Source organism: Sceloporus undulatus, chromosome 5 (genome assembly GCF_019175285.1).
Source record: "Sceloporus undulatus isolate JIND9_A2432 ecotype Alabama chromosome 5, SceUnd_v1.1, whole genome shotgun sequence".
In the NCBI taxonomy this organism is placed as follows: Eukaryota; Metazoa; Chordata; class Lepidosauria; order Squamata; family Phrynosomatidae; genus Sceloporus; species Sceloporus undulatus.
Window position 1 is genome coordinate 131,193,022 of NC_056526.1, and position 15,386 is coordinate 131,208,407.

The window sequence follows — 15,386 nt, forward strand, 5'->3', positions numbered from 1 at the left end:
GACCCTTCACCATTTTGGTTGCCCTCCTCTGGACATGCTCCAGTTTCTCAATATCCTTTTTGAATTGTGGTGCCCAGAACTGGACACAGTATTACAAGTGAGACTTGACCAAAGCAGAGTAGAGTGGCACTATTACTTCATTTGATCTAAACACTATACTTCTATTGATGCAGCCTAGAATCACATTGGCTGTTTAGCTGCCACATCACACTGTTGAGTTGTGTGTGTGTGTGTGTGTGTGTGTGTGTGTGTGTGTGTCCATGTGCCTTTTGGTCACCTATCAACCTATGATTATCCCATGAATTTCATAAGGTTTTCATAGGCAGGGGATATTCAGAGGTGGTTTTACCAGTTCCTACCTCTGAAATATATCCTCTAGCACTTGGTATTCTTTGGCACTGTTCCATCCAAATACTAACTAGGGTTGACCCTGTTTAGCCTCCAAGATCAGACAGGTTCTGGTGCCTTTAGGGTATTTCACCCTTCCCAGTTAATAATACTGAGCACAAAAGCACAACTGTTAAGCAGCAAATAATAGACAGCTTAGAAGTATTTAAAATGTTGTGTCAATTAACAACTAACACTGACAGTGACATAAAGGAGATCAGTTTTAAGCCAGGTGAGCCTCATTGTATAAGACATTCCTCAACTGGGCCACCAAACTCTGGAGAAAAAAAAGTTATCTTTATTACATGAGCCACACGGGTTTTGAGAACTTCAGGGGAGGCCTCTCTTTTGGACCCAGCACCCTCTCTGAGACCTCTGGTGGGACCATGGGGAGGGTCTTCTCAGTGGCTGCTCTTAAGATATGGAACCCTTTCTAGACAGTTTAGACTGCCCCCCTCCAAATTGACCTCCCAGTAGAGTCTAGGACTTCTTTGTTTCAACTGACCCTTTGGAAATGACTGTTAATGGGGAAAGGGCTTTGAACAATCAGCTCTATTGCCTATATTTTTTGTTTCATAAGGACATGCTTTTAAATGGCTTTTTAAACCTTTTGACAGTTTAACTTTATTTTAGCTTTTTAAGTGATGTGAATTGTTAGCAGTGTTTGTTGCAATTTTTATACACAACTTTATGTACCAGGGTGTGGAAAAAGGAGGGAAGTAATGCAGACAGCAGAGAGAGTTGCAGTTATTCTGAAGACATACAAAAAATTGCTTTGCATACAAAATGTCTTATCACTTCCTTATCAGTTTGTGGCCTTTCATCTTGTTTGTTCATCCTATCCAGTGCTGCAGTCCACCTCTTACTCATTTCATGCCACTTCCCAACTCTGAACAGCTCTACAACACATACTGAGGGAAACAAATAGGACCACTGCATTTCCCCCATAACACGGCAATCCCTCATGGAGCAGGTCTAAGCTCTATTCCTTGTATGCCGGCAGACCATCTAGCTGTTTAAGTGGGATTTCACACTAAGCAAAAGGTTAACACTGACTTGGAAATCAGCCAATCTCTAAAATGAACACTAACTCTTATAGATAGAGAAGGAAAGGAAATTCCTATACTGCTGCTTGAGATACAGTTCAAGAATGGAGATTAGGCTTCCAATCCCTCTAACCACTTAATATCCCTCTGGAAGACCATGACAAAACGTCTGGGGATTTTTTCTTCCTCTGCTCCAGCATGGTTAAATATATGAAGAGACTGGAACTTTTTAAAAATAAATTCTTTGACACTGTATCCCAGAAGCTTTGGTATATACATGCTGTGACTTTGATGTGCATAGAAGAACTTTGATGGCAAAGGTATTGTGCACAAGGAACATTCCTTGAAAGAATTTAGGATAGTTTTGCATGAGATTATGCTCGTTCATGCTCCCAACATTTTTTTTGTTTGACTCACAGCAGTATGTGGTGCTTATTTACATATAGCAAAGCACCAAGCCAAATTCTTCTGAGATAATTTTTAGTGGCATAGTTTAAAAAGTTACAGAATGAGCTGATATATGGCAAACTAGGATTGGAAATCATGTGGTTTCACAGACCTTGTGAGACTCTATATCCCAGGTCTCATCCATTCTAGCAAAAAATTCATATCCACCTCAAATCCAGTGATATAGGTACACATGACATACAGATGTTCTCAAAATGAATCCACATCTTCTAAGCATTAAGGAGATTTTAAAAAAAAGGTCCCCATTTACTCTGGACTTTCCTGGGGAAAAAACAGGTTTTTGGATGTGTGTCCTTTGCTCTGAATCTGGATATGGTGGAACTGAGGGTTGGGTGTGTGCTTGGAGAACAGGACTTGGGGGAAGACACCAATCTGAACTCAATGAAAGATTTAGAGGGGAAAAGGAAGAGAAGAAACATTTTATTTTATTTTTTCTTCTTTTCTGGGCTGCGTTTGTTGGGAGACATTTAAAGCTTACTTTCTGGGACATGAAGGGAAGAAGAAGATTTGAATGCGGGAGCTATCCATTCAGTGGGGGAGTGCAACGTGTGGAAAACAAGAACGGCTATTGATTAATAGGTTTAATGCATGCTGGGAAGGAAAAAAAAGTGCAGTTGATCCAATCATGTGACCAATAATAATCCAGTACAGTGAGCCTGCAGGAAAGGTAGAGAATGCCATTTTGCTCCAAACTGATTTCTGGCAAGGAAATAGCATGGGCCAATAACCATTTCAATTTGGATTATAATGGCTGTGTGGGTACTAACAGGCGCCAATCTGATGTAGGATACTTTGCACTGAAACTTGGAATGTAGCCCACATGTGGATTCAGCCCCAGAAGCCCTAGCCAAATCTAGGCAATTGTGAGTCATGCTGGAAGCTGTAATTCAACAATCCATCCTTTGACAAACCATAGAGCCTCTTCGTCTTCCAGGGAGGAAGGAAAGAAAAGATTACATGTTTCCACTTCTGTTTTAAACCAATCCATACTGTGAGCTACAGTTACTTTATTGTTTATTCAAACAAAACAGGAGCAGAACAGAAAACTTTACTTTGAGCATGGCCTTGTTCAGACAAACCAAGGATTAACAAGTCTGTTCCATTTTGAACTGATGACAAAATTCAAAATGGAAACTTCGATTCATCTTCTTGCAACTGGGCAGAATAAGCAGAGGCAGAAACTGCAGGAGGCCAAAACGTGGATAATCCCAAGACATTTTGTTGCTTGAAGCATTAAATCACATTGGTCTTCCCACCAACCCATCACATGAACTGCAGCTGAATATTACTTCAACACTGGTGACCTGGCACCAACTTCTACTTATCTGAAGATGGCAGCCTTTCTTAGGGGTGTAGGGTAGATAATCTTCAAAGACTCAGTGTAAATGAAAGGAAGCTTCTTCCATTGTTCCACCTTCTAGCTCCCAGGTATATCAAAGTTAATAGAAAAGGGTTAATGCATTTAGTTAATCATTAATACGCTAAAACCTTTATTCATTTGCACTCAGGTGGAAAGAGAACAACCTAACTATGACATTTATGTTAAATTGCCATTTAAGCCTAAATTAAAAGCCTGCATAAAACCATTACATAATGAACCTGAAAAATGCCTTTTCTGATTTTTGTCCCACCTCCCACCATCCCTGTCTTGAGCTCAAGAGAGAAGGAAGCAGCTGCTTGACATTTTGGAAGTCATTTTCTCATTTATGACACCAAAAACACTTTTCTTGCTTTCCCCTTCTCCCTTCCTTATAATCCCATTGTTACCCTTCCCCTTTCTTTTACTTATCGATTCGTGCATAGATCTTAGCAAGAGTCTCAGGATTAGGAGATTCACAATTCAGATTCCTGGGACAGACTGTGTTTCTTTATGAAGTCTCTGGTGTACAGAATAGGAGGGACACCTGGAGCTAAAAAAGACCAACCCCTTCAAAGGTATCTTACTGTTGGCTGTCTTAAAATCTTTTATTCTTGGGGTTAACTAATTTAGCATACCCAAATCATGAAGAAAAATAAAAATTTACATAACTATTTGACTTTGCAATGATTTCAGGCTTATGATCTGGATCAAACATTGTTTCCCCCCCACAATAACAGACTAACAAAAAGCAAGAAACAGTTTTCAAAAATTCAAGAGAATAAGGCTTTGATTAAATAATAATAATAATAATAATAATAATAATAATAATAATAATAATATTTCTTATTTGCCTCTCCTTACGGCTTGAGGTGGGTTACAACATAGTTAAAACACAATCATTACATAAAATACACATATTAAGCTGAATCTCTACACAATTTTTATATTATAATACGTAGGACAATAATTAAATTTAAAATTCATGTTTAAAATTCATGATTAAAAACTGCCTGGATAGGCCTGTCAGATGAGATAGGACTTCAAATGTGTTTTATATTCTGACAGCTGGTTTAGTTGTAGGACCTCTTCTGGTTGGTTATTCCACAGTCTTGGGGCGGCCGATGGCAAGGTCCTCTGGGTTTTAGCTGCCAGTTGGGTTTTTGCAGGCTGTAGCCAGAGGACCTCAGTGTTTAGGATGGATTGTACAGGAGAAGGCAATCCTGTAGATAACCTGGACTCAAACCATGTAGGGCTTTAACGGTCAAAACCAATACTTTGTACTTTGCCAGAAACTGATTGGCAGCCAATGGAGTGACTTGAGAATATGGGTGTAATATGGATGTCCCTGTAACCAATCTGGCTTCCATATTTTAAACCAACTGAAATTTCTGAACTTGACACAAAGCTAGTCCAATGTAAAGAGCACTGCAGAAGGCTAACCTTGAGGTTACTAGCACATGCACCACTATCTTTAGGTCCTCCAGATCTAAGAAGGGGCACAGCTGGAGTATCAGCTGAAGCTGATAGTAAGCACTCGTGACTGTCGCATTTACCTGTCCTGACATTTGGAGAAACAAATCCAGAAGCACTCCCAAGCTGTAAACACAGTCCTTCGGGGAGAGTGTAACCCCATCCAGAACTGGTTGATCCACTTCTATTCCCAGATTAGGACCCTTGATGGAAAGCACCTTTGTTTTGTCTGGATTCAGTTTCAATTTGGTTTTCTTCATCCAGACCATTACCCTCCAGGCATTCATTCAGAGGAAAGACACTACCTTTAGCTGAGGCTTTTGGAAAGTTGGCAAATGTGGAATTTGTTAGCTCCTTAACATCGCTTCTTATTTAATTAATTAATAACTTAACTAACAACTTAGGGGCTAGGTCAGTTCCGCGGCAGCCGCACGACACGGCACCAACGCGCTCCCTAAAAAGAAGCTGCTCTAGGGGCTTCTTTATGGTGCTTGTGCACCATGATGATGCCCCTTCTGGCGAGCGCTGTTTGGGCACTCTGATGAGCATGCGTCATCATGGTGTGCCCCATGTAAATGGAGATGATGGCACACAAGCACCCCTAGTAGAGCTGGACACATGTGGACGCCCAGCCCTATCTAGCCCTAATTTCGGGCCCAGGCTGGCATAAAGCGCCCATCTGTACCGGTCCTTAATTCTGGAATAAAGTCATTGCTTAAACACTTCTGTCAAAAATTATGTTAAAAATTGAGTTTGCCCTTTAGAATGAAACATTTCTAACTTAATTTTCAATTTAGGGGCAAAATAGACCACCCAATGGGACAGTTTAAAAGCCCTGTCTAAGCCAGATTGGGGCCATAGTGTGTGATTGACACAGCCCCAGTTGTGACCGTGTCAACCGCATGCTATGGCCCCAGTTTAGCCCAAATAGTCACCCAGAAAGGTGTAATTACCGGTGCGACTTTCAGGCGATTTTGGGGTGTGGTGCGTGTAAATCCCTAAGCCGGCTTGAAGCTGCTGAATCTGCCGGTCTGCTCCAGCTCTTAATTGATTTAATTAGTTAATTCCTAGCACTGCCAATATCTGCATCCTGTGTAAGCTGATATATTCCGCCCAATGGCAGGACCAGACTTGTATAGCACTAAATGTGTTATAGCATTTAATTTAAGCCCTCGCTGTGTATGTTGAGAATGATATTCCAACAGCCTGCTGTGAGAACAAGCCTTCACACAGCTATGGATGAAGGAATATTACTGCTTCTTTCTCCAGATACTTACAGACATTTTGTCTTTCATTCTAGGCTATCCCAGCAACTAACATTAAGTAATTCCCATCCTTAGATTTTTAACATTTAGAGACAAATATAGAGTACCTTTGACAGAATATGAACCCTTTCTTTACTGGCATGATGAGCCTCTGAGGAGACAAGCCTGGGAATGTCTGCTTATACTAAATTTTCCTTGTTCAGGTCATAAATTGTTCTCTCATAAATTATTCTGTAATTAAATATGCAAACATTAACAGAACAAATCATCACAACTAGTTTCTCAAAATTATTGTTCCATTCTTACATAGTTGCTGTCAGTGGTCATAAAGAAAAGAGGGGAAACTTGACGGAACACTTCCTTCCCTGTGATACTGTTTCATTGTTTTCATTTTTGATTAAACAAAATGGTTTATTTGACCATATAAACTGCTGAAGAACAAGAAAAATCAAACTTACCAGTGCCGACAAAAATCTTCAGTAACAAAGCAGGTTCCAGGTATTATGCAAGGCAATTAATACTGTCTTCATTCAAACATAGACATGGATGGTCACTAGAGAGATAAGTAAAAGTTGAATTGAGTATTTTCTCTATGAATATTTGCCAAGTAATAAATGCAAATGTAAAAACTAATTTTTATTGCTGAAAACAATTGAAACTACAATTTTTTAATCAGACATTATGGAAAATAGGCAATTTCTTCTGCAATGGGATTATATATATATAATACAATTATTTTTTAAAACCTCTTCCTTCAATTTTAAATCTGAAGCTTCTGGTTGGACAATGCGTTTTTTAAAACAGAGAAACAATGTAATGAAAGTCAACTAAATTTAGTCCAATAATGGCAGTGAAAGAGATTCAAAGAGTTGTAGCATGCCCAAGGCTTTATCAATGCCAGTAGAAACACCAGTTGGGGGAGAAGGAGGAATTTTATGTGCTTTCAGAAACTGCTGTAAGACACTCAGTTTCAAAAGAGATTTGCTATGCGGTATAGGGAAGAACCTATCTTTTTAAAGTCCACCAGTACCTTGAATGCATGGAACTAGATGTGTAGTTTGAATCTAGGTTTCTACATGTTTTCAATAAGTATCTCCTAAATAAGAAACATCCTTTAAGAGACATTCCTTTGTAGGCTTTTCCTGCTCTGCATTAAGATGAGAACTGTTTGGTGTATTGGCTGAATAAATCACCAGGGTCATTTTGACTTCCTTGGACACCTCTCAGTCCTTCACAAGTCTCTCCAGGAAAAAAAGCAAATTGGAGGTGAGAGAGTGAAATGATACTCTTAGATAGGAGATTCTCATTTAGAACAAGACATACTGGCTTAATCTGCACTGCAGAAATACTGCAGTCTGACACTGCTTTAATTGCCATGGTTCCATCATATCCAGGGATTTGTAGTTTATTGTGGCACCAGGGCTCTCTGACATGGAAAGCTAAACATCTCACAAAATTACAAGTCACATAATTTCATAGCATTGAGCTAGAGCAGTTAAAGTGATATCAAACTGCATTAATTCTGCAGTGCAGATGCAGCCACTTTGTCTGTGTATTGTTTTGCAAATCCTTAAAATAAGAAAACCTGCTCTCCCAGAAGAAGAAACAGTTTTACAAAACCAAAAACTGAACTTTAAGCATTTATCTTTGCTGGAGGGACAGGGTGGTCTCTGTTCCTTGAGTTTGTCTAGTTCTCATATACACTCAAGTTCAAGCAGTCTTCATTTAATAAACTTCAGTTCTCTAGAGATGTAAAGATGATTTCCTATTATTCATTTCATTACCCAAAAATGGGTTTCCTCAATATTTTCCACAATAATCCCAAAACCTTTGTGCAGCAATCAACTTTCCAGTTATCTGGAAACTGTTTTTCCTACATCTCTCCATAATCCTCCAGACCAAAAAAAAAGTAGATCATTTCCCAAAACACTATGGGATGTGTGAATGCAAAAACAAGCAAAAATATTAATTTCCCCTGCAGTGAGAATAAAACAGTCAAATAATTGCATCTCTATTCTTTTCTAGGGCCCCATTCCCACTGGCGGTTTTGCCCTGGAAGGAACTGGAGAGCTTCGGTTTCCCCCTCCCCGAATCCCTCTGGAAGGAAGTGCTCACTACCTAATCAGGGGTATTTTGCCCCAAATGCACTCTTGAGAAATCGGGTTGCGCCTGCTGTCAATCAACTTTCAGTTCTGTGATCGTCATAGGTGACATTTCCAGGACTCATTGGGGCATCGGCACTGTGCTTCCCCCCTCCTTTTTTTTAAAGGACCAGATACCAAAATCCACACATTTTGTCTCTCTCTCTCTCTCTCTCTGTGTGTGTGTGTGTGTGTGTGTGTGTGTGTGTGTGTGTTGGGGGCATTTGGGTCAGTGCAGGTTATGATCTGCCCTTGGCCCATTTTCAACCCCAAAATGCAAGCTAATGCCATCTCTGCACCTTGTATCCCCCCAGCCCAGAATGCCTCATACACATGTAATAATAATAATAATAATAATAATAATAATAATAATAATAAATTCCTCACCTTGGAAATGCCAGAAAAGGAAGCAATGTCATGCATGCTTTTCCTAGGCTACCCCTTTGAGACAGTAGCAAAAGCATTCTGTGTATGAATTTGCCAGTTTGCCAAATTGGAAAGAGAAACATATTGTAACATTTGCATTATAGCATTCATTTGCATGCTTCAAAGCCTCTTGCAAAGGGCTCCTTTCAGCGGGGAAGCCAGGAAATGAAAGGGAAAGTGAACAAGCAGCTAGACACATTCTATCTAAATATAGATCTACCTATTGCAAAAAAATATGCATAGGTGGAGAAAAATAATTAAAAAAATGAAAATCAAAGGGAAAAGGTCCCTGCTGGAGACCAGAGCCTTGCCTTGCTTTGGCCCCCTGACCTGCCCTGAATTGACCCCGTCAGTCATCCCCTTTTTGCCTCCTGTCACCCTTTTGCCTCCTGTCAGATTCCCCTTTTTTGCATCCTTCCTCTGGCTCCTTCCTCCTCTGATGAAGGGAGGGAATGCTCACCCTCTGCCTGCCCTCTGACCTTAATCCCTCCCCTGAACTTGGTCTAATCATGATCGGGGGCAAGTTCATATTTCAGGGAACCCGGGTTTTTTCAAAAAAGACGGATTTTGCCCCAAATCTGGATGACCCGGGCTAAAGGGCATTTGTTTGTGCATGTCTCGAAATGGATTGTGACAGAATCGGGGCCAATATGAACTTCACGTGTTAGAATCGATTCCTGATCCGGGGTAAAGTGTACTCTGAATGGGCCCTAGAATAAGCATTTGCTTCTCTCGTAAGAGTATATAATTTAGGATAGCCATATGTCCTACTTTGCTCAGCACTGTCTGCTTTTGCAGTAGATGCCAAGGAGGTTGTGTACACCCTGAATCCTTCTCTGGAAGCAGTGAAGGATTGGATGTGGGTAAACACAAAGGAACTCAATTCAGACATAACAGAAGTCCTGTTAGTCAGCAAGAAAACCAACTAGGGGTTGAGATGACAGTTTAATCCTGGTAGGGATGCACTGTTACTGAAAGATCTGGTCCACAACCTGGGGTGCTCTTAAACACACAGGTGCCTCTGGAATGCAATCTTCAATTAATGCAATGTCTATGCACTTTTCTAGGGAGGACAGATTTGATCATGGTAGTTCATGCCCTAATTAATTCCTGATTACCTCACTGTAATATATTCTTATAGTGTATATAATATAATAATATTTTGTAATATGTACAGTGCTATATAAATAAAGCTTAATAATATTCCATGCAGGGCTGCCCTTGAAAAATGTTCAGAAGCTCCAGCTACTGCAAAGTAAATGGGCTAATTGTTGTTGGATGTATATTTCAGAGACTATGTAACACTGTTCTTGTTCAAAGTGCACTGGCTTCTTGTTTGTTTCTGAACTCAATTCCAGGTGATGTGTTTGGCCTATAAAGTCTTAAACAGCTTGGAACCAGTCTATTTGGGGGGAAAATGTCCTCCCATATCAGCCTGCCTGAAATTTGAGATCCTATTACATGTCCCACCATCTCATGAGGTTAGGTTGGTATGTACATGCGATTTTCTCTGTAGCAGCACTCTGAATGTGGGACTCTTTCAGAAGAGTAGCTTCATCCTCTTTGACCTTCCAGAGTGTAGCTAAGACATTATTATTTCACATAGCTATCAGTCCTTAAAACCAGTGGTAAATAGTCTGGCTATCTTAACTGTCTGTAGTTTTTTAAAACTATTTTTAAGAAGCTGCTTTAGTTTATTTATTTTTAAAAATCATTTGTGTATTTTTAAAAATCAGCTCTGGTGGCTGAGATAAGATCAATAAATGCTTGATATAAATAAATAAATCAGAAGAAAAATTTCTATTTGAAGCATTGTCCAATCCAAAGATTTTTATCCAAAGATAAAGAATCATAAGGCCACAAAGGAAAGTCTTAAAATCACCCAGCTGCAACTAAAATGTAGATGTTGGGTCAAATGGTCATAGTCTTTCCACTAAGGTGAGATAAACTGCATTTCTGTTTAGACAGAGGACCTGGCAAAACCACACACCTCCTTGTGTAAGAAAACCCTACAAAATTGATGGGATCACCATAAGTCGACCTGCGGTCTGAAGGCATGTATGTACACATAGCACTGATTTCTAAATTATGATTAAGCCTGTCACATTAATATCCCAAGCTTGTACATAATACACTACATGCTCATGTGACTAGTTGGCAGACTTAATTATAGTTCATGCATTTTTTAAAAATGCATTAAAAGAACCTCCACTGACAGTTTCTTACAATATTCTTGCTTTGATAGAAAGACATAACATGGTCTGTTCTAAAACTGCATGAAAGGAATCATAGGCCACAACCAACAGCAAATTCTTCTACAGAAAGCTACAGTGAAATGAACAAACAGCTTTCATTTAATTAAATTGTACTTTAGTAAGATAAATTATTGAAGGATTCTATTTCTGCCACCAGTGTTATTCTGGGTGTGCCTTTTTTTTGGCACTAACCAAACTAAAGCAAGTACCTGACACTGCCCTGGCTGAGATTAGGGATTAAAATATTCAACTATTTTGCCCTCACAAGTGAGAATGAATAATTTCCAGTTATCTCCCTGCTGCAGAGAAAACAAATAATTCTGCATGGTTCTTGCTTGGTATTCACCCATCCTGAATTGTTTTGAGAAATGATCATTTCTGTCTCTGTGAGAATCATGCCTTTTCTTTTCTTTTTTTGGCATGAAACCCCAAACCTAAGGTTTCTAAACAAACGTGGGTGGTCTTTTGTGGATGCAAGAATAATGCTGCCTCTATAAACTCAGAAATTTTTCACAAAAAGAGCTCTGTGACTATCAGGTAACACTGTTTTTGTGTAAAAGAAGTTTGATTTTTTTTCCCAACACACAACAATCCCCCATGATAACCTTGTATTTCTAGAAATACTTTAGGAAGTTTGAACACTGGGCAAGAATTGCAAAACACTTGCCACTTTATCATTTTTCTTGACAGATGCCATATCTGCATTGACAGAAAACCTGGCTTACTGCTGGGGCTACTGGATCCATGGGGAGGACAAGCTGTCCACACAACCAACACCCATCACAGGTTGATATTGGAAGCCCTATTCACCACACACTTCCCTTTCCATCCTGGCCCAGTCCCGTTAAAACACAGTATGTACCAGATCAGTGTTCAGTCTGCACACTCAAAGGATTTTCCAGTTTCTGACCTGATTTGGAGTAAACGGGGACTATTTTTACTCTACAGAATCAGCCTGGAATGCAGACTGGACCTGTGTTTCACCCATTTTGGCCCCATGCATCATTGAAATAGGTCAATATGGGAATGAGGCAGGAACATTTTATTTCCTCAGTGCAGAAACAGCCTGCTTTTCCCAACTATCAGAAAAACCATTTTTGGCCAGGAGACAAATAGCATTCTTTCACTACCTAGTTGAGAAATATGATAACATCATTTAGCATTATGAGAATGAGCCTAGGAAATACTACTCATTCAATGTAGCCATAAGATTGTGTTCTAAAGTATTCACTTCTAGCTCTTACTTCAATCTTTAGCACTCAGTACAATTTGAAACCATAATTTAAGAAGCTAATTTGTTTCAACAAACCATAGTCAAGATTAACTGCAGTTTAAAGCTTGCACATAACAGTAAACGTTGATTGATATAAGCTTCTGATCTCCTCAGGGCAACCCTGCTAGAGGAGAGCCTAGGGCCACTCTGTAGCTTGTCTTTGTAGGACTACACTAGCATACCAGTTAAACAAGCTGGGGCAGTGCACTTAGGGCAAAGAGACGTCCAACAGAGGGCAATCCTAACATTAGATAGGTCAATCATCTTCACATTGCTTCTTCTGAACTCCTGGAGAGCTTTGTGTTCTAAATCTTCTTAGGAACTCAGGAGTTGACTTTTTGAACACAATGCTAGCCCAGCACTTCCTGTAGCTAACCTGCTTCTAGCAATGACCTATAATCAGTACTTTGTAGCAAGATGAAAAAGCCCATAATATGTCTGGACATAATATGTCTGGATTTTGCAGAGCTATACCACACACAACAAGGAAGGAATTCCTTCTCAACTTCAGTTAGCAATTACTTTATGGCCTGAAGCAAGAAGGCAGATATCCCTTATACCTAAAGCAAGAATATAACAGTCCTAAAATACCATGCATACATAAAGTTTCTGGAAGATTCCCCCAAAAGACCCAGATATTAACAATGTCTGATGCACTAAACAAAAGACATATTATATTTGAATTTTACCAATTGCTTCTCATTCATGTAATGAGAGTCACGACAGGTAAAAGTCTTCACTTAGATTTCGCTAATCCATTCATTATTTCTCTTCCCTGGAGAGAGTCCTTAGAACAACAGCAGGGGAAATTATTTGGATGCATTATAAATGTTTAATTAGATTCGTCATCACAATGACTGGTTAGTGTAGTTGTGCTCAGAATTAATGAATAAGAATATTTTAAATTTTCTGTTCAAAAGCCATGGATGAAACAGAACACTTTTAAAAACTGATCTTCTCAGTGTTACCCATTGATAGGCAGAAAAAGTTTTACTTTCATCAAAACAAACCACAGTTCAGAAAAGCAAAGCCCAAGCACAATGACAGGGAGCATCTGCAGACTACTGCCAGTGTCATTTCCCTGTTCCCATAAGACAGAAAATGTTTACTTGGTTGGTGTAATAGACAGAATCACTAACTATGTGCATGTGCACAGAGGGAGAGATGGAAAGTCAGTCACACAGAACATCACAATCCACTGAGACTGAAAGGTCACATCGAGTAGTGTGGCAAAAATACTCCCCTCCAAACTGCAGATACCAATAAGGATTTTCTGAAGTAAGCGTATGCCCTAGTGAACACTGCTCAGTGCATTATATGACAATGACCAGGGCACTAATTTAACAGAAAGAAAGAGAACATCTTCAATCAATTTTCCAGTTTTCCTTCAGACACAAATGCTTTTTATTGCACTCTTATCCTAATACTATACATTATCGGATTAGGACATATACTATTAAAATGATGGCTAATATACCGAATGGGTATGGAATCTCCCACACTTCAGTCTTTCTTAATTAAACATTTATGGTGGCTCCCATACTTTACCATATTAATTGGGCTATATAATTCCCAAATAAGGAGGCTCATTCCAAAAAATATGACATAATTATTTAGTACTAATTCTAATGTTACTGCTTGAGGGTAGATGGGCCCTACTAATGGAGCAAATTGCTGTAAAACAACATTAGAAAACAACAGATCAGACATTCTCTGTAGTCCAATAACCTAAATAGGTTCACAAGCTTCATTATGTAGACTTTTTCATCTATTTTGTGGTGACATGTAATTACATTTGTGATAGCAGCACATGATAGAGGGACACAGGAGCAATAGCTAGGAACAATTTAAAAGAGATTAATATAGGACACACCCTTTATTTACCCTTACAGAGGAAGGCAAGACATAATGCAAGGACCCGCTAATAGAGCTGCTTGACTAGTGTCTAATTTCACCCTGCCAGCCCTTGCACTGGGATAACAAAGAAATACTCCAGCCATCACAGCTTAAACCAAACTATGTGACCTGAACTAGATTAGGTAATGATGCAATTGCAATACACCATGGTCCCTTTAGGAAATTCTTCAGTAGTGAGTGAGGAACTCATTTTCACTTTATTCCTACCATGGTTTAATATCTCCCCCCACTGAATTTAAAGATGTGACAACACAATGGTACCATATACAGCTGGCCATCCACATTTGCAGCTGTGATTTTTGCAGATTTGATTATTTGCACTTTTGATTAATATGTTCTCTCTAGGAATCTCTAAATCCTCCAGTGCAACTCTGCTACAAGTTGATGACAGAGCTGTGCCATAAAACCTAGAAGTTCCGAGAGAGAACACTTCTCTAGGCATTTGTTTGTCTTATAGCATGAGTCTATGACAAACTTCTGGCAGGTGTTGACTATACAGTTGCCCTGGAGGGGGGTCCTTTACCCCTAATCCCAGCTAATGTAAAGGGCCACAAGGAAAGCAAAAAGACCAATCTTACTGATTCTGGTTATGAATGTATGTCGATTTCTTCTCAATCTTATCAACAGGTGGCTAACTTCTGCTCAGAGCAAGACCAAACAAAAACAACAATTCAATCAACATAAGGAACAAAATATGAGGCATGAACAAAAAGTATAGAATCGGGTCCAAAACACACTGCAGAACTAATCCAGTCTGAGACTTCTTTAAGTGTTCTGGCTGAAAGCTAGGAAATTCTAGGAACTGTAGTTTTGTGAGACATCTTCTCTGTCAGAGAGTTCTGGTGCCATAATAAACTGCAGTTCCCACGATTCCATAGCACTGGGCCAGGGTAGTTAAAGCAATCTCAAACTGGATTATTTCTGCATTATGTTTTAGGCCTAGGTACTTTATTTATTGCCTAGCTGGGCTGTAAATGATATTGATAATTTTTTTGCATCCTCAAGAAAGGCTTTCTCAACAAACTCAGACATACCATAGAAAACTTTCACATTTGGGTACTTTTTGCAAAAATTCATTCATGCAAAAGCTGTTGAGTTTTGCAAACAAAGAGACTAACACACACATACAAAAACATCTTTGTATACAGAAAATATTGTTTGTGAGAAGAACACTGCTTCCTGTGCAAAACAATGTTTCTGCACACACACAAAAATTAATGATTTTTGAACAAGTAATTTTTCACAAAAAATATTCTTTTTTTCTTTTTTTTACATTTTCAAAAAGGTAGAGTTTAGTATGACTGGAAGCACTGGATGCTTAAATGGAAATCAGTTTCTACACAGTAATCTATCCCACATAAACAAAAGCAACACAAAG

The 15,386-nt window shown here is 39.2% G+C and overlaps 1 protein-coding gene across 1 annotated transcript in view; it reads right to left on the reverse strand.

Moving 5' to 3' along the window:
• Positions 1-15,386, reverse strand: part of TENM3 (teneurin transmembrane protein 3) — a 1,412,274-nt gene that overhangs the window by 1,006,205 nt on the left and 390,683 nt on the right. Inside the window, exon 4 of the mRNA XM_042468494.1 lies at positions 6,455-6,549. The gene's annotated coding sequence lies outside the window, so the exon portion shown is untranslated. The remainder of the gene's footprint in view (positions 1-6,454; positions 6,550-15,386) is intronic.